This window comes from Parasteatoda tepidariorum, chromosome 6 (assembly GCF_043381705.1).
Source record: "Parasteatoda tepidariorum isolate YZ-2023 chromosome 6, CAS_Ptep_4.0, whole genome shotgun sequence".
Taxonomy (NCBI): Eukaryota; Metazoa; Arthropoda; class Arachnida; order Araneae; family Theridiidae; genus Parasteatoda; species Parasteatoda tepidariorum.
In genome coordinates, this window is record NC_092209.1 from 20,420,676 (window position 1) to 20,447,355 (window position 26,680).

The 26,680-nt window shown below is 30.5% G+C and overlaps 1 protein-coding gene across 1 annotated transcript in view; it reads left to right on the plus strand.

Annotated features, from left to right (window-relative positions):
* LOC107443225 (G protein alpha o subunit) overlaps positions 1 to 26,680 on the plus strand; it is a 124,575-nt gene that overhangs the window by 36,092 nt on the left and 61,803 nt on the right. The window lies entirely within an intron of this gene.

Below are 26,680 nucleotides of genomic sequence, written 5' to 3' on the forward strand. Positions count from 1 at the left end.
TTTATAGTTTTACGGAGGTTGCAACACGTTTTCATTGTGTTACTCTCTATGTTTAATAAATGTGATGTGCTGTCAGATTTCCTGTCTTAATTTAGAATCACACAGCGTAACACACACTTTTAATAAATAAATATTCATCCCTTACAAAATAGTAAGGTGTTTTGAATTTGACAAATGACAAATTTTGACAAATGTAGAAAAAATACACCTGAGGTAGAAAATGAGGTTATGTTTTCCACCAAAAATAACCTCATTAATTAATTTCGATTTCAACTCCATTTACACCTCATAAAATCCTCCTCATGTATAACACAACAATACTTTTAGTTGAGATTGGGTGAAATTATTCACACCTCAAATATACTTTTTTGCTTGAAGTGTAGAAAAAATAGCCAGTACATCTTAAAAATAACCTCTCTAAGCTGGTTGTTCTAATGAACATTTTCAATAACCTCAAGTGTAAATAAAACTACTTCATACACTTTGAGAGGTTGATCTCTTAAGGTTTTTTAAAGTCAACTTCAATAGACCTTAAATCAACCTTGGCACCTCAAAACAACTTCAATGAACCTCAAAAACACCCTAAATTTTTGTAAGGGATCGTAACAGTGTTCAGCTTTAAAACAAAATATTCTATATCTTCCATTTTCAAGTTCTGTATACCTAATATATTTGCATTAACATACGTCTTTTAAAATATCAAAGTATAGACAAACTAAGTATAAAACAAGAGTACCCAATCTATGGTTTGTAGTGTCTGACTGCGTAAAATGACAAAGATTCTCGGAAAACATAAATTAAATAATTCTTTTTTGTTTTAGCATCTTTTTTATCAAGCAACTACTAAAACGGAGAATTGAAAACTTAATACTTCAATCCTCCTCTCCTAATACTTTTGAATCCTATTATTTATTTTATAATCCTATTATTATTGACGATTCGTGTTTTATTATTCACGAGATTCTATTTATAGATAACCTTCCTACGTAACATTTGTTTATTCATTAATTTTTGTGATTTTAAAACCCAGAACTCTTATTGCTTTTTATTCGAACTTTTAATATTTAATAGACAATGCTAATTTTTAAAATAAGTTCTTAGAGCTCAAAGCTAATTTGTTTGTTGATTTCGATTTGCACTTTAAAAAGGTTGGGAATTTTATTTTATTGTGTTAAATATGAAAAGAATGAAAACTTATGTACAATCGTATTGAAATATTTATCGCCCATCTTAATTGATTTTAATCTATATTCGTTCTTTAGGTAAAAGGGTTTATGTTAGTACGCTGCAACTAAAACAAGCATTAACTTTTGAAATTTTGGTTTAATTAATTTTTTTCTACGTGATTAAGTTATAAAAAAAACATCTTAATACATTTTAACAATTTAACCGTTGTATAGATGGATAGTTTGTGCAAAGTCATTTCTTTATGAAATATTGTTTTTTAGCGAATTATAATCTACTTTTGTAATTGTTGTTGTTTAATGAGTTTGCCACATCAATTGTAGCAACTTATATTTGCAGCAAGTTTTATGGAGGCAACTAATTTTAAAGCATTTCTGTCAAAAATCGGAAAATAAGTTAACTTTGTCCATTGTAGACAATTTAAGAAACAATCTCCCTACATATTTGTTCTTTTTATCTTATTTAAAAGGAAACTTCGAAAAAAGTTAAAAGAGTTCATTCTAATAAAAAAAAAGGAAGTTATTGTCATAAACAAGAAAACATAGATGTTAAATTATTCATCGAAATAATTCAAACCTACAATCTATGACACTTACTAACAATTATTTCATTTCCCTCTTAAAAAATTGTTTTTTAAATTTCAGCATTTCATAATTGCTTTCTAATTTTAAATTTTAATTAATCTTTCATTGCAAAGACATATTAAGTTTATCATTCAGGGATTATTACCCAGTAATGTTAAAGTATAAAAAAAATTTTGCATTCATATTTTTTATATTATTTGGAAGTATATTATAATGAGTTTTCACACTCGACACAATTAACAATATATTGCCACGGAAAATTTTCACTGCATATTATTTCATAAGGTATAACCTTAAAATAACAAAAAAGGAGCACATATTTTGAAGGAAACGATTTCATAAATAGCGTTTTTTCTGAATTATTTTCTAATTTTCAATTTTAAACATCGAAAAATTGAGTATATATGACGCTGCAAACTAATATGTTTCTCGAAAAATCTCTTTATATAACTCAGTAAATTTAAAAACATTACTTAATGAAAGATAATTAACTCATAATTTTGGAGAGAAAAAAACAATTCTATAAATAAATTTTTAAATTCGGTCATAGAAAAGCATAAGTTTGTTGTCATCAGTCAAATTAACTATTAACTTAACGAAAACATATACAGTTATATTTTTTGTAAATCATAATGAGTTTTTAAATTCTGCACGACTTAAAATTTATTGCAGTTATTAAAAGTATGTTTATATTTCTAATTAGACTTTACCTTAAAATAAGAAAAAGAAAATATTGTTTCGAAAAACAATTCTGTAAGTAATAACTTCGTAAGCACTTTTTAATTTTTAGCTTTTGTTATTTCAATTTGTATTTTCAGCCATGTATTTTCAATTTGTGTTATTTACAACGTATGTTTTTTTTTATCTCCTAGTATTAAAGTTTTGGAGATATGTACATTTATAATTTCTATAAAAAAAACACATTGTTATGTGTTTTCAAGTTCTACTCAACTTGCAATTTTATTTCCATCGGAAAATTTCTTTATAATTCTAATTCGACTTAAAATGAGGAAAAAAAACGAATATTTTTGATGAAACGATTTTGTAATTAGTAGCTTCCAGGAATCGTTTTCTAATATTCCTAATTTTAAATCTCTGTTACTTAAAAAAGCTTGTTTTCTTCCAATATCAGAATATTGGAAACATCTGCAATCATATTTTGTTTCACAAATATTTCAAAATCAGTTTTCAAATTCTGCACAGCTAAATGTGTTTTGCTGTGAAAACTGTATATGCGTCATTAAAAAATGTATATGAGAAGTTGCCATAAAATGATTAAAACAACATATAATTTTGTGAAAACGATCCTATAAATAATAGTTTCTTTTTTCGTGGATAAATAAATTAAGCCATTTTTTTTCACTTATGGAAAATAAATCATTCCAAAGCAATATATTATAAATAGTACAATAAAATTTAATTGATTATTTTTTGGTAGATAAATAAGCAGGAGAATTGATATTCTTCAAAATTAGGAAACACAGTAGCTTCAAACCAGTTTACTGATGTTAACTTCATTCGAAATGCTCTTTAAAAGTCTTCCAACTCAGGAGCGATGTGGCAAAAACAACTATCCGGGAAATGTGCCCGAGAGTTTAGGTGGGTGAGTAGGTAGAGGAAAGTGTGATCAAATCCTCCGGTAGCCGTCACCGCAAAAGGGTGTGGCAGGGATGCGCATGCGCATCCGAGGTGCCGGTTCTCGAGGTCTCAGGGTTGTAGCAATGTCTGCAGCTGCTACTGTTTAATGGGCCATATTGAAATCAGTGACTTCTAAGATGACAACCAGTCCTGAAAAAAAAATTTTTTTTTCTTCATAATATTTTTTCTTGAAAAAATTTAGTTTATTTTGCGACACCTTAAGATGCGATTTCATTTACTAATTAATATTCTTTTTTAGGATATTAAATTGCTTTGTTCTATTAATTGTTAAATTGCATTGTTAAATTGCTTATTGCTAATGATTATACATCTATGATATAATTTTATGTGTGAAAGATTAAAGGCTTAATCTTAAAAAAGATGGCGTTTGGTTAATTAGTCTAACACAAAGATTGGGTAACTAATAAGAATTATTTTATTTCTTCTGCGTTTTTCTTTAAGGGATATTTCGAATGATTAAAATATTAAACGTTGCCGAAAGGGCGCGAATACCTAAGTCCAAGATAATATTGATTACACTGTATAAGTTTGAAGGTAAGACTAGAAAAAGATTTAAAAAAGATGATGCATACGTCTGTTCTGTAACTGCATCTATGGAAAATTTAATTCAAAATCTAAAATTCTGATTTCTTTTCATATTTAAATATTATTTTTTTTCTTTTCTATCTAAGTAATTTCTGCAATACGTTTTTATTTTTCTTAAATCCAGACAAAAATTATCGTCAAAATTTGTAATTAATAATAGCGTTTGGGGTAAATTATTGCGTAAACGAATACTATGAGGAAATAAAGCTTATTGATGTCATAAGTGGTTTATAATGCAAAACGTCATTATTCGACATTATTACGTCATTATTTTGCATTATTTATCATATTTATTATAGTTGCGAGGATGTGGATGGGTAAAAACAAAAAGTCAAAGAAGGTTTTTTTTTAAACTCATTTCCTAGTTAAAACATTGATGCCAATAGTGTTTCATGTGGATAAAACTTTCGTATAATTCACCTCATTTTAATATGCATTATTAAAAAGGCTGTCTCATAATGTCATCGGTGTTCAAAGCACTAAACAAACGACAAAAGAAAAGGTTAATAATATTTGATAAGACAAAAGTACGCTTCAAAAACACAATTTTTTATTTGAACTATTCCATAAGCTTTATTATAAAAGTATAGGAATATAGAGTTATTTAGAATTAATATACAATTTAAAAAATATACAACTAAAAACATCTGTCTACTTCATAGGTTTTCCTACCTTATTTAAAAATACTTCCAAAAATGTTTAAAGAATTCAAACAAACAAAAAAAAAAGAAATGAAAGAAAGTTACTGTTAAAATCAAGAAAGCATTTATGTTAAAAATACTCCAGTTATAACCAAGCACTACCTTGTATTACTCTAACTTACCTTGGCAAGAAAGAAATACTTTTGCTTTTAAATTAATAAACAATTAATTTTATGTGCTACAAACACAAAATACTAACATAGATGACATACAAATTTCAAATATGTTAAAAAGTTTAATTCTTGTAACAAAGTTTCAAAATTGTAGGAAAAAGAATTCTTGAAATGAAGGAAAAACTTCTACAGATAATGAACACGGGATAACTATGTAGTTTCTGAAAGCTTTTACTTATCTTACAAAATACGTAGTTTTGTATTTTTAAGATGTAGCACAGTATTTAGATAATGTTGATATCTAATAACTTGATATTTAATACAGGTGCTTTGCAAAACTTCAAAGTAGAAATATTAGATGAGCGGAAGTGAGTCATTCCATTAGTCCATTTAATGAGCATCAGTAGCCTCAAACGCAGGCAATAAATGGGGATCATATTTTATGAATCTTTCTTCCCCTTCAATCAGTAGTGTATGAAATTTCAGCCATGAACGCATCGAATAAAAACATATTATGTAACTAATTTGCTATAAATTTTTCGCTACAACGCTAAAAACAGTGTATAAACATTTAACTGAAACAGTGGTAAATGCAAAGACCTATTAGAAGACCTATATTAATTTCACCATGATTCATGATTAGCGTTCAATTAAAAATTCCAATAAGTAAGCCAGAAGTGATAATAATTACAATTCAATAATTACAATATAACTGTAACTACTAATAATAAATATAATATTAATGATAATAACATTAATAATAAATATAATCTTAATAACAATGATATTAATCATAAATATAAAAATAAATATAATCTTAATAATAATGGCATTATTAATAAATATAATAATAAATACAATAATAAATGCTATATTAAATATATAATTATATTGGTAAGTATAATAATAATAAGTAGCCGTCTTTGGTGATCAGCTTGGTCATCTTTCGAAATTATCTTGTACAGCATACAAACTTTAATGGTAACCAAGCCAAATGCACAGCAAAACTGTATTTAAATATTCTAATTCTTCAACAAATCTTCTAATCCTAACGCCTTAAATAGTTTTAAACAATATATTAACCAAATAGATTTCTTCACCGTCTAGTTGTTAGCTGAGGTAAAATACCTTGATTTCAATATTACCTATTGCTTTCAATATTACTTTCAATATTATCTATGTGAACTTATATACCAATACCACCTAATAGCAGCATGGCTTACATATTTTGTTGTTCGCCACGTTACTATAACGAAACCCAACACATCATCATTCAAAGGTATGCGGTGTTGTTGGCTGCTGAGGAGTTAAAACACTTTTCATCATTTTTTTGTATTTATTTGTATTTTTGTACATCACATATTAAATAGATATTATCCATTTATTTGGATATTTTTTTTAATATTTTACATCAAAATAAACACAAATAATGACCTTGATTTTGATTTTAATGTAAACTATTGTCGGCTATATTGTCAAAGTTCTTTATTTATTGAATTTTAATAAAAATTTAAAATCTGTCCGGCAGCCATTAAATCACACAAATCACCACAACAATGATATCGGGACCTTTCAGCGCAGTAGGCAGCAGAAGTGTCGTAATCATCTTCATCTCTGTCGTAATGTAAGATAGAAAACTTATTCCAATGTTCCATTTCACGTTGTTCTACCTTCTCACGCACTTATCAAGGAAGAACTTGACTATCATATAATATTATATGATATTACTTGAAAAAGGCAAGCTCCGTCACCAGTAATTAGTATGACGATATACGGAACTATACCACCGTTTATGTTAAGATTTCTACAGCCCTTTTCGAATTGATCATATATAAATCGAAATAATAAGTTGTAACTAAGTTTTTGTTTTTATAAAAATACGAGCTTTTTCTTCTCCAATGCCCACCTGGCCATTCCTTTAGCGGGTCCATATTAGGTGGGCCTGCGTTGCTCCCACAGTAAGGACAGATAGCACAACGAATGAAAGAACAGCCATGCCTTACCCGGGATTCGAACTCAGAACCTTTCGAATGAACGGTCAGTTCCCTGGCCCTTACACAGGCTGGTCGGTTAAAAGTACAAACTTATTCTAAATAAATATTTGACATATAACTAACTATTCAACACTACTTAAATTATTACTTAAGACAAACTAACAAAATGAGTAATAAATATAGTGTAGCTAATAGATAGAAAAATACCCGAGTTTATGATGCCACGCAAGAGAAATATGTAAATAAATAATACTATTAATAATACTAATAATAATAAATATAACTACTGCTAATAATAATTATACCAACAATTGAGTCAACAATACTAATTGCACTTAGACTAATCGGGACGGGCGAGTCATAAATGTATTCGTACGAAATATGAATCAGGATGATAAAAAATAAAAAGTGGTGGGAATGGCTAATATGACAGACTCATTTTTGCTTTAACTTTAAATCTAACGCATCTGATCAATGTTATCTATACGATGTGATTATTTGAGTACACAGCCCATTCAAGGGCTTTAACCATCACCTCCTACATCGGAAAATCTCCACACGGTTTCTTGTAAGTAGTCTGCGCAGATTATGTAAAAAGCGACCCACTTGTGCGCATGAACCCAAATTCTATTTTAAAAGTACTTGAGAGAAATTTATCATATATATTTGAGAATTGAATCTGTAGTGGTTGACAAATAAATAAAAAAACCCAATTATATACATAAATTAAACAAATTTTTAGACATATATTTGCTACCACTTTCCAATTTTTAATAGATTTCATATTAAATGGTTCTTTCACTAATAGGTTTACCTTCATAGTGGTCTGATCGGAATACCTACAAAAAACCGCGTGGTGGCTTTCAGTTATAGGAGGCGTTGCTTTAACTCATCCATCTGATTGGATGATGTAATACAAATTGCGAAGTGCAGCTATGAGAATGGGGTCCAATCCATGGTGCTGGAGAATGGGGTCCAAACCGATTCGTCCACTCTTAATAATCATGATATAGGTAGTCATAATATAAGAACAGGTAATAAATTGAGTAGAGAAATAGGAGAAAATCTCCGTTGTCGAGAAAGAAATTACATAAAATATAGTACATAATGACAAGCACAACAGTTAGTTTGTAAAATAAAATAACATTGCAAATAAAAGTAATCATAAAATAATTGGGAAAATATTTACAAGAAATGAAAATAATTAATACTAAAAGGAAAATACAATTATTTACAAGGGTATGCACACGTTAGGTTTTCCTCGGTTAACATAGTGACCCGGTCGTCCCGGTAATTACCGCTCGTACTGGGTTGCTCACTATTCTAAAATTTAAGCGAAGCTGTGGCTCGCCTGAATCGGACCCTGCGAAAGGGTTGCTCCTTCACCAGGTCTGCCATAGTTCTGGTGTAAATACTGTGTGTGTTGTGTCGTAAAGATGGGTAAGATAAGGATCACTGTCTATAATATTTGGAGATCATTGCTAGCATTCAAACTAGCATTGTCACTAATAATATCAATATTAAAAATTTTGTTAAAATTCGACGTAGTGCAGTCTTTTGCGTCTTTATAGAATTTAATATTGAGTTCGGCCATGTGGTAGATAATGTCCTCAATCTTTAGGTTTTTTTTGAGAGATTTATTGCTGATCGCCGGTGGGGCTCTCAGCATTGTACTTACTAGTATCCCTTACAACATAACATCAATCTATGTTTGTTAAAAGTGTAACTATGTAACTTTTAATATGAACTAAGTAGTGGTGAGTTAAATAAAGCAAACTATTATTACCCATCCACGAATAAATTGTTGTAAAAAAAGTTTGGCTACCAGTTTAATAATTTTTAACCTGATTGTCGCCACCCTGAGAATGCATATATGACTCTCCCGTCTTGAAGAGGTTAAATAAAATCGCTGTAACTTTATTTGTAAGCAAATATCATGATATTAAATGGGAATAAGGGAATATTTGAACTTTATTATTAAAGAAACAGAAAAAAAATTAATTCTAGCAAAAAATCAAAGAATTAGAAACTTTTGCTGAAGTGGATGGAGTTTGATGAGCAATATTGCTCTTTGAGCTGGGCTCGGCGAATGATTGCTTTCTTTGTTAAATTTGGGATGACAGACAGCCCCGGACCGTTCTTTATTTTTAGAAAAAGTGATCGACTCTCTGTTTATGCAAAAGGTAGTACAGTTCATTGGAGCACGAGGTTAAAGGATTATGTGTGTCCGTTTTGTTTCACAGTTTCTTAACCTTCCTGAAACTTTTTTTTTTGCATTTTCTTAAACGTGATTCTCGAAATAGTCGTATTATCTTAAATGGAACGATCGTTAGAAGTTTTTAAAAAAAATTCGTTATTTTCATTTTAAACTTTTTTTTACTCACGCATTTCTTTTTTTAATTCTGAAAATTCATACCAAGTATTGTTATCAACATTATTTATTACTAACAATTCCCCTTCATATGATTCATTCGATTGTTTTTAATAATACTATTAATCGTTAACAACTTTCCTACATACCATTTCTTGTTTCAATCTGAAAAAACCAATCATACGTAAAATAATGTGATAATTGATTTTCTACCGTAAAACCAGCAGTAGTTGAAATTGATCTAACCAATCAAGCTTAATAAGAAACATAACTTTGTAGTTGAAAACCAAAACTGATATAACTATATTATAAGCAAGCAGAAGCACTATGATTAACGTTGAAGGAAACTAGTAACTAAGTAATTGATGAACTAATAAAAATTACAAAGAGCGAGTTAATTACTGCTTAGGGCAGGAATTAATTAATGAGCTAAATAACAATGACTATCCAAATGAACATATATGAACATATATGTTTTTTTGTAAATGACTTATAATTAGTTATTAATAATTGGAATCATTGTTTCATGAAATATATCAATTGTAAATGCTGTTAAAACATTCATAATGAAATGATTGCGAACTTGTAAAGCTTTTTGATACAGGAGGGTACCCAAAGCTTTTTTAACTAAACTTCAGTCATATAAAAAAAAGAAAACTTAAAAAATATTATTTACAATAATGAAATGGATTTGGTAATAAGTTAATTACTTTTTATACAAACTTGAAAAGAAGTTAAAAACAACTCTAAGATTAAATTAATTAAGTTTCATTTTGATTTGAGACAGATTAATATAGTTCTGAAATTTGAAATCTGTTATAGACAATCATTGTTACTTTTGCACGATCCAAAGTGATTTTAGTGATTATTAAATTGAAATAGAACCAGCTTCTCAAATTCAACTTACACATAAAGTGTGTTTATTTATTTATTAATATTTTCTTCTCAGATTTTGAGTTTTGTCTTTTTCACTCATTTTATTATTATTTACTATCCCGCTAATGTAACTTTTAGCGACTATTTCAGACACAAATACAAAATACAAGATGTTCTAAAATTCAAACTGATCACTTGTTACATTAATAAACAACAAAGATTGATTGCCCAGAAATATATAGCATTTGTCTCTCTATCTCTCTCAAATTTTTTTATATCTAATGGCCATAATGTAACGAAGAACTCAGAGGGCTCTCTGGCTTTGAATAAAATTTTGTTCTATTAATCATTTTGCTTTGTACCTTCTATATGATTAGAAATTTAATAATGTATGAAAATCATGAGATTCGAGTCCCTTGCAGTCGGGCTAACCATGGGTGGTTTTAGTGGTTTTCCAATGGTTGATCCAAAAGTTCCCTTTAAACAGGTTTTAAACAGCCGAGCCAATTCTGAGGTTACGGCTATTAATATTCCACTCCGTATCCTCGTAATTTTGAACACAACATGGAAGATAGAGGAGCTCCTGGATCAAGCACTGGACATTGTGGGGGACATTTTGATGGAACTTACCCGAATTTACGATCGATGGAAGGGAAAATCACGAAAACCTCCTACAGTTAGCCCGGCGTCAAGCGGATTGTAACCTACTTCTGAGGATATTTTACGTCAGTATTGTGGTCGGTGCGACCCGAGAGCAGAATACGTGTCAGCCAGCCCCTGCTGGGTTTGGATTCGAGCCTGAATCACTTTCCCCCTGAGCCAACATTCCGGAGGTTCGATTGTCTTCTGAGTTGGAAAATCACAAGATTACGGTGTGGAACATTGATAGTAAATAAACCCAAAAATGTTTCAGATGCACTACACTGGTTATATAGAATAGAATAAAATAAAATAAGAAATAAAATAGAAATAAAATAAGATAAAAATAAAATAAATTAAATTAAAACAAAAGAAAATTAAAATAAAATAAAACACATATGAAGCCATACATAATCATTTAATTTTTATTCAAAATTTTCGTTTTTGCCCCGCCCCTTTAATCACACTACATTATATAAACATATACTATCAGTTCGGAAACAAAACGCATGCTACATGTAGTGTCATGTCATCGTAAGCATTAATATTTAAAGTAAATATCACGTGATGATCAATCACATTTAAATATGATATTCGTTAAACACTCTACTAAATGATATAGAAACTGATGCTTCGTTAATTATTCTTAGTCTGTTCAATAATAAATACATAACCGTACTTACTAGAACACTAATTCAAAATATATGAATTCTATGAATGCCAATATTACAAGCATACATAATTTAGAATTATCAATTTGTTATATTTTAAAATTAAAGTGGTGAATAAAACTGAACTTTTGTTTCACAAATTATTGTTATGTTTTTTACATCAAAACTAAATATCGTATTTTCACAACAGTAGCTTTAATTAGTTTTATGGGTCTCTATCTATCATATTGAGTCAACTTAATTAAATTTTATTTGTTTATTTATGCTAAAACTGTTTTGAAATAACATTTTAATACAAAAATAAATACGTCTAAAAAACTAACAAATGAATGGGCCTTAACTTAATTCATTCAAAAAACCTTCATTCACCGTATAAATACACAGATTAAATATAACAGTCGTCATGTTTCAAGCGTTTTAAAAAAATAAGCGTCCCTCTTCAAAACTTAACAGATGTGATTGAGAAGATACAAAAGTGATTTAAAATATAAAACGTAAAGTTGCCAAAGAATAATGGAAAATTAATGTGAGAAACAAATGTCGACTGATGAAACTGATGTCTGTCGAAACTGATGTCGTTAACAAAGAAGTCAGCATTCCTATGAATGTAACAAGACTCCAGGACATCTAGATGAACTGATGTCAGTTGAGTAGAAATAATTCTGGCATCATCGAAAGTGAATGTATGAACAAGATTCCAACAATGTACAATGATGATTTCTCGTATTCTTAATAACAGACTTATCTATGTTGATAAGTCTACATTTTAAAGTTCGTCCAATTTGTCCTATGTAGTTACTTCATCTAATTCATCGTATTATCCTATTTGTTTTTTACATACTCTTTCCTATTCCTAACAATAACTATTCAAGAGTGTCAAGGACACAAGAAATAAAAACAAATAGGCAAATTGTCTTCAGTTTCCAATTCTAGAGAGAAGCCTTACAGAAGAGTGTTATGTAACAATGGTTTTTTTAAACGAAGAATGAAAGTGGATAACCTGAAATGGAATTTGATGCCTCCTTTTCTAAACAGAAACCTTTAAATAACTTTTCCAGCTTCAGTGGGTGAACTTTAACTCTACTTCCTAGAAAAACATTTATCTCATCAGTTTTATTGAGAAGGGTTGATCTTGGNATATATATGTGTGTGCGTGTGTGTGTGTGTGTATATATATCAAATTATTTGCTAAAAAAGCCACTATACTCTTTATAAACACCTCTGCCGAAAATTGGAGCAGATATAGTATGTGAGATATACAATAATACAAATAAATAAAAAGTGTTGTAATTCATTTGGAGCCAACAACACTTTACACTTTTGAACGAAGTTGTGTCGGGTTTCGTTATAGCAACGTGGCGAACAGCAAAGATACTGTTATTGGTTGGACCTTACACTAACAATTATAATTAGAGAACGTTAGTATTATTTAACAGTATAAAGTTAAATCCGATATCAAAGCAAAACCCAAGTCTATCCAGGTCTACGTATTCCTATACCACTTAATACCAGCATGGCCTATAGCTTTTGCTGTTCGCCGCGTTGCTATAACGAAACCCAACATATCGTTCAAAGGTATGTAGTGTTGTTGGCGGCTGATTAGTTATAACACTTTTGATTATTTTTTATTTATTTGTATTTTCGTATATCACATATTAAATGTATATAATGTTTCTATACTCTATTATGCTTCGTTTGTTTTAAGCATTTTTAAAATTCGAAATAAACAGACGATTATTAACACATCCGCTGTGGCTCAGAGGACAGAGTGTTCGGCTGCCAATGGGGTGGCCTATGTTCGAATCGTAGATGTGGCTAGTTGATGCAAATTCTGATCCCGACTCAAACCAACCACAGTGACGTAAAATATGCTCAGTAGTTAAGAAACACAGGTTAGAATTCCCTACTTTACAACTAACCACCCCAGTTTCTCTTAGTTTGCCCCTCCATATAACTCAACCGCAGGTTAGTTCTGTTAAAAACGTTTTTTAGAAATGTTAATTTGTCCCATTGCTTGATCCAGGAGTTCCCTTGTCATCTGGGATGGGTTTAAAATTTCATAACTATGGATTCGCACATTGATAGACATAAACCAGGAAATGGGTCATCTGTTCAACGTCTCTTATGAAATAAAATAATTTCAACATATTACTGGGAGCTTTGCACTTAAATTAAAATCAATGCTGCCACCTATTTTTCAGGGGATATAGCCGTATCGTGATCTGTCACGCCGACTACAATCGCCAAGGTGCCAAATATATTTTTTAAACTTGCAAATTTAAAAAAAAGGCATTTAGATGTTTGACCGGGAGTTGCTACGAGCTATACCTTTCTAGTTAGTCCCTTCCTGTGACGTTTTTTTTCTCTAAGTTTCTCGCTGTGAGATAATTCTGCCACAGATCACGATACGGAAATATCCCCGTTTTTCATAAAAACGCCTACTTGTTATTACAAAACATGAGTTTGGCGGCTAGTTAAATGGTTATAACGAGACTCTCGATTATTTAATGAGAAATTTCTATGTCATTTAACACGTTGAGCGCAGTGTCAGTCATCGGTGGCTGACACTGAAATTACATTTAGGCTGCATCTGCCACTGACCTTTCACATAAACAGCAAACAACAGCTGACTGACAGCGTATCACATGATATAGAACTATGAAATTTACACTCTTTTATGGAATTGCAGAAAATTTATTCAAAATTTACTTAATTATTGTGATTCTTGGTTTAATAAATTCAACTTAGTAGATTTTTATCTACCACTATTTTTAAACAATTCGTAGATATATGTAATTCACTACTTGTTTCATAAATGTCTTGTTAAACCTTTTATAAACTAGTCTATACTTGCAATTTTAGTTTGTAGTTATTTACCGTGTAAAATACAAAAAATTCAGAAAACGCTTCATGAGTAAAGACATTTAAATATATTTGAAAGTATATTTTTCATAAATTAAAAGAATAATATTATTTAAAAATTTCTAGTTCTTTTTTTATTTAAATAGTTGATACTTTTGACATTAAACGCTTAGTAAATGTACTTTTAAAACGAAATCGTTCAGAATCTTTAAACGTGTGTTCTTTTCGAACATCGCTATTATTTATTTTCGCTTTAAATTCGCGAAACGATTCGGAGACCGAAAAGAATAGGAGAGGGAGGCGGGAGCAGAAACGGAGCGTTGTTTCCGGAATGCGTTCTAAAAAGATTCGATCGATATCTGGTTGGCGCCTCCGCCATGTTGAGCATCTAGTATCAGCAGACGATAGGCGTTTGTATCTTCTGGGTTAAGAAAAAGGGTTGCTATGTTATAGGTGGATGTCCTTTTATTTTAGTCATTGAGTCGTTCTAAAATAATGAAACGTTCGTATAATTTTCCGCGATTGCAACTTGTTCTTGAAGGAAGGACATGCTTTATTTTTAATAAAATACGTGATTGATTGCTTTGACATTTAAGATAAATTGCAATTAAATAATCTTCCTACCGTAATAAACTATACACGGATTGTAAAATTTTGTAATTTCCTGTACGTACTAAAAACTAGAACATAAAAGACAGGGAAAGGTGGCTATAAGAAAAATTAACAAATAATTTGGTGTATCTTGGCTGTTCACAGTTGGCGGCCCTGTTGATCTTTCCATTTTAGCATAATTTGACTTAATATATGTGGCACCATTTTTGAAAGTTTTAATATTAGTTCGGGGCATTTACTTGAAGGATTTAGTAATATATGCAAAGGTTTATCTCTTTGGTAACGTTCTTAACACAATATTTTGGGGAAACATTAAAATCCAACAATAATTTTTAAAATCGTTGTAGCTGTTTCGAATTTTCACTTGCCAATTAACCAACAAGCCCGCTTTGAGATATCAAGCGAGTTTAAAGCAGAGGGTGCGTTTCTTGTTTTTCAGGGGAGCCACCTATGCCAATAATACGTCTTCAGACACACACACGTCACTGCCACTTTTAAAGGGTGAACTCATTCGCACATCCATTCATCCTCACATCGTAATTTTAACCCAGAGGTATTGATTTAAGAACTCGGAGGACTTTGTGACCCAAAAGATTTGATTCGCACCAGTCACCACTTACTATATTGGGTGATTGAACTCACGATCCCTTGGACAAAGGCACAACGCACTATCAACAAGGATATTTCGGCGCCGCTATCGAAAAAAATGAAAGAAACGCCTTTTTAGCTCCAAAAAAATAATTGCTCAGATATTTGCCAAGTCTACATACTTTCAACAACATTAATTTTTTTTTAGTATTTTCATGAACAAAAGGCATTTCTGTATAGGTAATTTAGCTTTCAATTTATTTAATATTTGTCCTTTAACTTTTCTGTATTAGAAAATATTAGGAATATTTTGGCAAGATAAATGTGAAACTTACTATTATTATCTAATTATAATTATGAACAACAATTACAACCATTAACCACAATTACGAACATAAATCTGCATCTTATTCCTGACTACCACCACATTAGTTTTGAGTAAATCTGCGTTCTATTCCTATATTATTGTTCAGGGAAAATACATTTGTCTGCGAACTTTGTCCTATGAAGCCTTTAAGAGTTAAAGTAGTATCTTAAAAAAAAAGAGAATTATTCCTAGCTTCAACTTTTAAATTTTTTAAAGAACAGTGGGAACCCTAATAATATTTACGCATTTGCAGTAGCCGCTAGTGTTTGTTTAAATGACGATAAATCAAAGTGGCGTTTTGGCGTTTAATGATGATTTAACGGAAGATAAACCAAAACAGACTATTAAGCATACTCATTCATAATATAGTAACTCTTGTTACCAAAACCTATAAATAAAATAGTCTAAATTAGAATTAAAGCAAAAATTAAGGAATTACTTTTCCACCATGCAAACTCACCATTATTTGATGAACCTGCTACAATTTAATGTGTTGATTTGTAACTGCAATTGAAAGTGTAACACTGTTGTGAGAATATGCCTAAATTTAAAGAGAACTAAGAGACAAATAACAGAAATCTTTATTTTATCTACACAAGCCCTCCCCCTAAAAATATTTCAGAATTAAAATTGAGATTTGTGATCCTGAAGCAAAACTACCTTGTAAAATGTCTTTGACTTACCAACCGGACTGCCAACTTTCTGCCCTTCTTGGGAAAATTTCGTCTAGTAATAGCAAAGTTCATGCATTATAGAATTATTTAAAACGGAAAGCATACCTGCCAACTCTTCCGGAAGATTTTAATTTTATATTTAAAGTGGTAAAGAAACTCATGTCATGTCATTAAAATTTTTGAATTATAATAATAATTATAAATGAGTTTGACCACCACTACGTTTAAATAATTACAACAAATATATAAAAGCATACTAATCTTAACGATAGCGAATTTTAACCTAGTCGAAATATAAATATATTTTTGGGTAAGGTTGTTTTTCGGTAATTGTTTTACTACCACTTGGAAAATTCATTCTCAGAAAGAGTGAAAGTTGGCAGGTATGGGAAAGGAAAAAAACTCTAGTACTGTAACTATTTCAACAATAGATAATTTTCAGAAGGAGTGAATCTATTCCTAACAATAAAAAATTTAATGCCATTAATTTTCCCTGAGTGAGAAGCAATTTAATATATAAATTTTATCCGCTAAAAAAATTTGGTAATAATGGATATTTTTTCTGTTCCCGAAAAAAGCTAAATATGAAATTTATTTGTTACCAGTTTTTACTTGTTTCAGTCTTGATGCATATGGACTTACAGCCCTGGTAGAGTATCACCTCCTACGTCAGAAAGCCTCCACACGGTTTTTTATGAGTAGTCTGCGCTGACTATTTAAAAAGTGATCCAGTTGTACGCAGGATACCTAAATTCTTCTGTAAAAGTAATTAAAGGAAATTTATATATTAACAGAGATGCCAACTTGCTCCGGACAGCAAATATATATTTTAATGTGGTAGTTTATCAATTGTGATTCTTGGTTTAATAAATTCAATTTAGTAGATTTTTATTCACCACTAATTTTAAATAATTCATAGGTTTATATAATTCACCATTTCTTGGCCGTAATCGCTTGCTATACCTTTCAAAAAGCAAGCAAAAATAGTCAAATGTTTGCAAAATTTGCTTTGTAGTTATTTACAGTTTTCTTAATTATTATGGCATCTCTGTATTATTATATATTTGCAGAGATGCCAACCTGCTCCGCTTTGTAATGAAAATATTTTCTAGAGGTAACAAAATTTAATTTATTTTCAGTTTAATATTTCTCATTCTAAGTAATTTTTGCACCACTTCACATCAAAAATTTAAATTATCATATGAAATGATTTTAATTGTAATTACATCGAGGCGACACTTTAAGAAAGTAAGCGTAATTATACTTATTCTACAAGTTTTACTAATTAATTTGATACTAATTTATAAAAAATTTATTTAAAGCGTAGAAGTTGGCATCCCTGTAATTGAGAATTGAATCTATGGTGGTTGATAAGTAAATAAGACAAAGCAATCATATTCATAAATTAAAAAAATGTAGAGCTATATTTGCTACCACTTTCTTAATTTTACCAGATTTTGTATTAAATCACTCTTTCGTAAATTGGTTTACTTTTGTTGTTTTCTGATCAAACTACCTATAAGAAACTGTGTGGAGGCATTGGATGGGAACATCATAAGTACAAAATATATATAAATGTTAATGCAATATATATTCAGGGGAGCTAACTTTCTACACTTTCTGAGAACATTTCTACGGAAGGTAGCAAAGTATATGTTTTAATAAATAATTCTTTTGTAAATTAAGAATTAAAGTAATTTTCCTCACAATTACATTTAAATCATTCAAAAGTTCATATAAAATGCCACTTTGTTCAAGCACTACCGTAGTAAGACTCTCTAAATGTTGGTTAAATTACCAGAAACTCTGAAAGCTGCAGTTTTTTGCTGTTTACCTCTCTATAAAATATTTTCCTGAAAACGTAGTAGTTAGCAGTTCTATATTCTATACATACACAGAGAAGATGATTATTAAAACTCAAACATTTAATAAAGATGTTATTATTAGCATATTTTTCTGATTTAATTATTTCAGTTTACTATTGCTTTGTTAACAACTTTTTCGGTTATACCCGTAGATTTTATTTTCATACTTAAAGTAATAGCGGAACTCGTATTATTGCATTACACTTTTTGAATTATAACTATAATTATAAATTTGTTTGACCGCCACTATATGTAAATAATCACAGAAAATATTATAAGCATACCAACATTTACGATAAAGTAATTCAACCTTGTCAAAGAATGAATGCACGCTTAAGCGAAATTGGTCATCGGCAATAATTTTACTTCACTTCGAAATTCAAATCTCCGTAATAGCGTGCGTTGACAAGTACATTATTGTATCCAACAATTTAATCATCATCATCATCGAAATATATCTGGGCGCCTGGGGCCATTAGTGAACAACAATTTCTTTTTTCCGATTTATATATCAATAATTTGAAATGCAAGTAATAGTGGTAGTTGCAATAGAATAATTAAAGATATATTAAAAAAATTTCTACGATTTTCTGTATTTTTAGTCGCCTATGGTATCCATATTTAAATTAAATGGTTTTTAAACTTTTTCTAAGTGCCTTTTTAGTAATGGCCAGCCAACTACTACGCTTTTTGAGAAATAATTTTATAGAGGGAGAGGGGCAGAGTTTAAAAACCAAAGACGTCAGACTTTTTGGTAATTTGGCCAACAATAGAGATGCCAACTTTGCAAAATAGTATTTTCTAGCGTTAACGAAATTTAAGTTATTTTTAGCTTAGTATTTTTAATTTTAAATAGTCTTTCCACCACTATATATCAGAAATTATAAAAATCATATAACATACAACCTTAAATCGTTGTTTATTGTTTTTTAACGTAGGCGTAACTATGCTTATTTTACAAGTTATACTATTTAATTCGCGACCACTTCATTAAAACTTTTCCAGAGAGCGGAGCAGTTGGCATCTCTGCAACATATTAAAAATCACTCCACGAAAGATTTGGTTGGTTTGATTGATTGATATGAGTGGAATCTCGGTGTTAAGCGCGAAGCGCTTCTAACCGATTCATCTATACTGTTTTGGCATTTAGTCCAGAGGTCATATACAGTTCAAAGTTCTAAGTTAGGATCAAGATTTGGTTGGTGTTGCGTATGAACTTTTAAATCATTTGTATGTAGTGGCGCAGAAAATAAGTTTAAATGAATAAAAAAAATAGTACATTGGACCATTAACCTAGCTACCACTAGAATAAAATTTTACAAAAGGCGCTGAAAGTTGCAGTCCTGCTCATGGGGAGCGGTGGTTTAAATCGTTTTAAAATAATTATTAAAATTGGTAGTGAAATATCAGATCAAAAAATTTATGACCATCTTAAATATATATATACTTCCGGTCGAAAAAGTATTGTATTGGTATTAAGTAAAATTATTATAATGCAAAAAAATATGTTTCCTTTATACGGGGCTTTTAAAATGCATAAACTACAATTTATTAAATATGTAATGCATTGGCCGTTGAAAAATATTTTTCTTAGTGGTAATTACATTAGCGTTTTGGCTAATCTAAAGTTTAAAAAAAAATTTAAAACAATATCCAGATAACATCGATCTGTTAGCTAATTGTATTTATATTCTATCCTCATAAAATATAAACACATACCTGCCAACATTCACTCTTTTCGAGAATAGATTTTCCAAGTGGTAGTAAAACAATTACCGAAAAATTATCTTCCTAATAAATATATTTATATTTTAAACAGGTTGTAATTCGCTATCAAAAAGACTAATATGCTTTTATAGATTTGTTGTAATTATTTATATGTAGTGGTAGCCAAGCTAATTTATAATTATTATTATAATTCAAACATTTTAGTGGAATAACATGAATTTCGTTACCATTTTAAATATGGAAATAAAATCTTCCGGGAAAACCGGAAGAGTTGGCAGCTATGTAAACATGATCCATTGATAATGAAATTTAAGTTATTTTTAGTATGGTATTAAGTATTTTTAAATAAAATATTTGAAATATTTTTTCCATCACTGCTTATCACCAATATGTGTAACGCAACTTCATGGCAGTAATTTCGTGACGAAATTTTCAAAAAGTAGGCGTAATTATCCTTATTCCACAAGTTGTACAATTTAATTCCAATTTATCTAAACTTTTACAGAAACCGGAGCAATTGGCATCCCTATACTCCTGTAGAGGGGAAATGACTATAGGTGATCCCTGACTCGGGAGTATTTCATCTTTTATATTTATATAGAACTTTCCCGCAGATAGAAGTTGGACTTATGCCTGCTTCTGCAACAATTTCACTTCTCGCACTGATATGCTATTTACTGCCATTATTTCAGTCGCCCAAGGGTATTATCTTCTATGACGGTGTGAAGTGTCCGCTTGACAGACAGGTACAGCGAATACTATACCAGTCTAAGTGGGCTAATTATACTTATGGATGTTTCAATAGTTTTGTTTTTAGAAAAGTCTTCCTAATTTAATCGTCGTTTTACTACCACTTTGTAAAATCCTTCTTCAGTGACAATACAAGTTGGCAGGTATGTTAATGTATTTGCCAGATGAAAAATTAATTTATTCTATGACTTTTGCTCAGAGCAATACATTTATTACATGATAAACGAATAATTCGTTTAAAATATCTACCGCTTTATTAAATAAAAAATATAGTACTATATTTCAATTCCATAGATTTTTGATTAGCAGGGTCCATTTATTTAGCTTTTTTCTGAAGCACTCGCAAGCTTTAAAATAAGCAAGTGAGTGCTGTGAATGATAAAAGATATATCTTTTCGCTTTTGTTATGAAACTGTGTAGTTATCATACCTTTTTAATCCCTTCCATTATCATTTTTCCCAGTGGTATTAAAATTGAATTAAAACTTCAATTTTAAGCAAACAAATACATTGTATTTGAGAAAACTTAAATTGACAATCATGATAGTAACGCATATTAATATATGTGCTTAATTTTTGTAAGAATAGTGGTGATCAAAATGATTTAAAAATTAAGTTTATAAAAGAAAATATAGTTTATATTTACTACCACTTTAAATATGAAAATAAAATCTTCCGGAAAATCCGGAAGAGTTCGCAGGTATAAGTTATATGTACGAACATTTCGTGTTTTTGAAAAATTCTTTTCTAAGTTCGATTTAGTCGTAGTCAACTTAAAGCAAATAAAAATTTACTAAACTTTCTTAAGAACTTGATTTTTCTTCTTTAACGGCTGTCACTAAACTTAATTTCATTTGTCTTGGAAGAAGCAGGAAGTGTTGTGCTTTAACATTACCCGGTGGGCACCTGTGAATCTTAATCACAGAGTCGCACACCGTTATCCACGCCACACATCTGAGAATAACACAGAGAGGAACAGCCATGGCACGAGCGGGATTCAAACCCGTTACCATTGGCCACACTAACCGGCATCTTAAGAACTCAACAATTCGTCGATAGAAACCTTTATATCTCCGTTTAAAATATTAACGTCTGTCGCGTTGAACAAATTTCATTAAATTCCAATTGATAAATGATTTTAGTTTGATGCAACTTGCATCTTTACCATTGTGTAATGAGCATGTGCATCAAATCTAGCAGTGATTAACACGTTGAATTGCATGGGGGTCACCGGCGAAGCCAAGATTATTCGAAACACATAATTCGAGTAACTTTTTAATTTTTTTTTATATTATTATAGTTACTAAAAAGGTTTGAAGAAATTAATGTAATGTGGAACACACAAAAGTAGTTTTATATATATATACACAATAATGCAAACTTGCTTCGGACAGCGAATAAATATTTTCAAGTGGTAGTTTATTAAGTGTGATTCTTGATTTAACAAATTCAATTCTGTAGATTTTCATTCACCACTATTTCTAAACAATTCGTAGGCTTATATAATTCACCACTTTTACATATATGTAGTGTTAAACCTTTAAAATACGTTAATATTTGCAGAATACGTTAATATTTGCAAATTTAGTTTATAGTTATTTACCGTTCGACAAGCCGTGTAAAATCATTCTAGATTAAATCTTTAAATCATGGCTGAAAGCCCTTATATAGCAAGACGGAAAAGAGCAAAGACTGGTACGAAAAACATTTCAATTTAGCATTTTTTTTTGAAAAAAATAAAATATCTGTAACTTTCAAAATTTCTTTTATAATTTTAGTCTATATATAAAACTGCTTATTTTTCAGGCATAAAGTAGATATTGATGAATTGTTTTAAAAAGAATAAGTTAGCTCCTCCCAANTTATTTACCGTTCGACAAGCCGTGTAAAATCATTCTAGATTAAATCTTTAAATCATGGCTGAAAGCCCTTATATAGCAAGACGGAAAAGAGCAAAGACTGGTACGAAAAACATTTCAATTTAGCATTTTTTTTTGAAAAAAATAAAATATCTGTAACTTTCAAAATTTCTTTCATAATTTTAGTCTATATATAAAACTGCTTATTTTTCAGGGATAAAGTAGATATTGATGAATTGTTTTAAAAAGAATAAGCTAACTCCTCCCCAAAACTAGCTATAACTGGAATGGTTTTACTACCAGCCTTTCCTCTTTTCCATCTCGCTTTCACCCCTGCTATAAATAAAGTATGAAATAGAAAACCGATAGATTTACTATCATTTTAAATATAAATTCTTTTAGAAAATCTGAACAAATTGGTAGCTACACCATTTGTTTTAGAACATTTTATTTGAGTTCATTACTCTTGAAAAAACCTATCAGCGAAAATTTAAACCACTAGACAAGGCTTGAATTTCAATTTCGGCATTTCCAGGATGAATCGGTTAGCGGCGCTTCGCGCCTATTGCCGAGATCAAACCCATATCCAGCATTTTTTGCATTCGATTACAATATTAAATTTATAAAAATATGTTTGAAGACGTTGCTGATTTTAATAAAATTTTATTGGTCTTCGAGAACGATAAATGATTCTTGAACAGCCTCTCCAGTTCTAGGTGCTAAGAGAGAAAGATTTGAGTTACCAGTCTGTGACATTTTGAAAACAAGTTATGGTCCAAAAATGGAACATTGGGGTTTAAGCGGTCAAAATACAGCTTGCGTTATTTGGCATTAAAGTTAAAAATATATTTAACTCTAGATTAACCCTTTCGCGCCGACTGTCACAAACACGTGACAGCATAAAACCGTTTCAACCAGGGTGAAAAGATAAAACTGGTAATCAAAGTATTTCTTTAGCAGTTTAGTTGTGGGCGGAGTTATAATTGTTTGATTTATTTAATTCACCATTACTTTGTTCAAAATAAAACTAGTTATACTTTGAATTAANTGATGCATACTTTGCTACCACTTTAAATATGAAAATAAAATCTTCCGGAAAATCCGGAAGAGTTGGCAGGTATGCTACATTTAAGTTACCGTTTTTTATTTAATTACAGCTTGATTCTGATTTTGTACGAATGCTTTTCTGAATCACCCGTCCACAAGGGGTTAAAAGTCCTAAGAAACTGAAAATAATACTTAAAATATTGAAAATTTGACACGCTATTTATATCATGATATTAATTTTCTCATTTCGATTTACTGCTTAAAACCTCATAGAATTTTTGAAATACAGAAAAAATTTATGCCTGGTTAAAATGCGAGCAAATTTAAAAACAATTGAGGGGCCAAGTGGATGAACCGAGTAAGTGACATTTTCAAAGTGGTTTTAATCAGGGTCAGAAAGAAAGGGTGGTATCTAAACTTTTCTAATTTAGATTTATTAAAAGACCGGATTAATTATTTTTTATTGTATTTTATAAACCATTGTCTTACAGATATTTTATTTTTCTCAAAAAAAATTCCAAAATGAACCTAATGCTAAATGAATGTTGAAATGAAATGTCTTTCGTACCAGTTTTTGCACTTTTCCGTCTTGCTATATAATAGCTTTCAGCCATGTTTAAAATAGGAAAAAAAACTGTTGCATTATAGATTTTCTTAAAAGCAGGACTCATAATTCTATACCTTATTTTATGAACTACTACCTAATTTTAAATAAAAATTATCCAAGCCTACTCAAAACTAACATGGATTAGTTATGTTAAAATTAATATATTAACAAGTTTTTTATATTAAACATCCTGAAATTTACGTGACTATTTTACGTTGTTTTCTTTGATTAATCGTTTAAGCTCATTTGACCCTTTTTGGAACAAGTCTTTTTTTTTTCAAAATGTTAAGGCTGGTAATAAAATTTTTCATTATTAGCATTAGCAATTGGAGAGGCTGAATATTCCTATCAACAAGAATTTGTTAGTTCCCTTGAAAATGTCACTTACCTGCTTCATCCATAAACTTTTGTATATTGACGTCTGTTAAAGATACCGTTGTTTTTTTTTTATTACGAGTATCGTTACGTTACGTTACAATTATTACGTTACGTTACAATTATTACGTCAATGTTAAAAATCGTTACGTTACGTTATTTAGATAATTTCGATAACAAACATAGAGTTGGTTAGACAAACCGTAAAGTTTACAGGATTCCCACGACCTAGAAAAAATAAATGAGTGGTAGTTAAGATTTTTCAAGGTTGCAGAAAAATGCTTATCTTTATTTTTTATTTGTGACTTACAAAATTATTCCTGAGTTATTTTTTGCACCCATATTTATTTCCTTTAAATCAGATATTTATTGATAGCTTATAACAGTTTTTACCAACTGGCGGCCCACGAAGCCTTTTTTGTGGCTCGCGAAATAAAATATATTAGTTGTCATTTTTTTGCTGACGATTTCTGCAGAAAATCTATATGAGTTTAAAGTACTTTTCTTCTTTAAAAAAAACCTGATTTCTTCGTTTCTGTGAAATTTAACAAACCAACGGTGTAAAGAAATTTATTTCTCAGGTAAAAATCTACTTCTTATTTTAATTTGTAATTTAATACTTTTGTTTTGTACAAGTTGATAAAAATTTGACAGTCATATTTAATATTCTTTCAAACATAAAAGTGTCCTATATAAAATTTTGATAAAGTTTCGACCCGAAATTTGATTGGTGTTTTCAATTGCGGCCCCCGTCTTCATGTAAGTTGGAAATCCTTGGCTTACAACATTTAGATCAGCGGTTCCCAATTTGTTTCGGCAGTGGAACCCTAAATGATCGACCTTCTCTTGTCGGAACCCCGAATAAGTTTCATTAGCAATTAAAATCATTTTTTTTTTAATTATTTTGAAAATATTGATGTGAATGAATAAAATTATTTCATCAGATCATTTTTATCAACATTAGTCCTAAAATTGGGTTTTTTGTCAGACAGTCGAATTCACTGGTCGAGAGTGGCCTTAATAGTCTAGTTCTTAACTTGATTTTAGTACTTGCATAAACTGAAAAATGAATGAGCTGAAATATGGTTTACGTGAAGCCGCAACCATTGGCTTTACAGTCAGGCACGCTTACTGGTCGGCCACCTGGCCGGCTCTTTCGAAAAATTTATTGTTTATAAAAACTATAGAAAATCAAGATTTGATCAAGCTAGAAAAAACGCATTGGATACCTTTGGACATCCCAGCAATGCCTGGTTGATTCGAATTCCGCACCCGGCTCGCACCAACCACAGTACTGACGTCAAAATAGACGGATCATGGGTTAGAGTTTCCTTGTCATCGGGTTAACCGTGGGAAGTTCTTCGTGGTTTTCCTCTCCACGTAACGCAAATACGGGTTAGTTCCATCAAAGAGTTCTCCACGAAAGTAAATTTCTCCCAATACTTAATCCATTAGTTCCCTTGTCTTCTGGATTGGGCTCAAAATTACAAAGTCGTAAAGAGTCGTAAACCCAAAAAGTTTACTCTGTTGTTCACCAATGGTTATAAAATTAAATGTATCTTATACTGCCAGGATAGTGCGGTCGGTAGGGTGTTGAACTCGTGTTCGTGAATGAACAGAAATTTGAATCCAGCCAACCGAAGAATCCCGTGTTTTAAATGGTAACTGGTGCGCTTTAAATCTGTTGGTTTCACTAAGTCCTCCGGGTGCCCATAACAAATCAATACCTTTGGGGATACTGATCCAGAAGTGCAGGATAACAGTGGGAGTTTCTTGGGGTTTTCCTCTCCACGTAACGCAAATACGGGTTAGTTCCATCAAAGAGTCCTCCACGAAGGTAAATTTCTCCCAATACTTAATCCAGGAGTTACCTTTCTTCTGGATTGGGTTCAAAATTACAAAGTTACTGGGTTGAACATCAGTAGTCGTAAGCCCGCAATTGGTTCAGCTGTTCAACGACGGTTACAAA